The 299-nt window shown below is 37.1% G+C and overlaps 1 protein-coding gene across 2 annotated transcripts in view; it reads right to left on the bottom strand.

Moving 5' to 3' along the window:
* LOC119581617 (mediator of RNA polymerase II transcription subunit 4-like) overlaps positions 1-299 on the bottom strand; it is a 6,872-nt gene that overhangs the window by 6,021 nt on the left and 552 nt on the right. The gene's annotated exons all lie outside the window — the stretch shown is intronic.

The raw sequence follows: 299 nt of genomic DNA, 5'->3' as shown, positions 1-299 counted from the left end.
GATGATAGGATTTATTCAGATTTATTCAGATTTATTCGCTCTGTTAGTTTGGATATGTAATTTTCCTATGTCATTTTCCTCGTGGGAATTGGCTGGACGAGACTGCTTCGTGCGGCCGCTTTTCGGAGAATTACGCACACTGAGAGGCTGGAAATTCCGAGTGCATTTAGAGGGACATAGGGTCAAATAATTACGAGGGGAAAAAAATCTCGCTCAAATATACCTGTATTTTTTTTTAATTAATGATTTTGAGTCATTAATTCTTTAAAAGAAAACTATGTGTGTACACACACACACAC

The sequence above is a fragment of the Penaeus monodon genome, chromosome 15 (assembly GCF_015228065.2).
Source record: "Penaeus monodon isolate SGIC_2016 chromosome 15, NSTDA_Pmon_1, whole genome shotgun sequence".
Lineage (NCBI taxonomy): Eukaryota > Metazoa > Arthropoda > Malacostraca > Decapoda > Penaeidae > Penaeus > Penaeus monodon.
The sequence above is the reverse complement of the archived record's forward strand: the minus strand, read 5'-3'. Positions and strand labels throughout refer to the sequence as shown.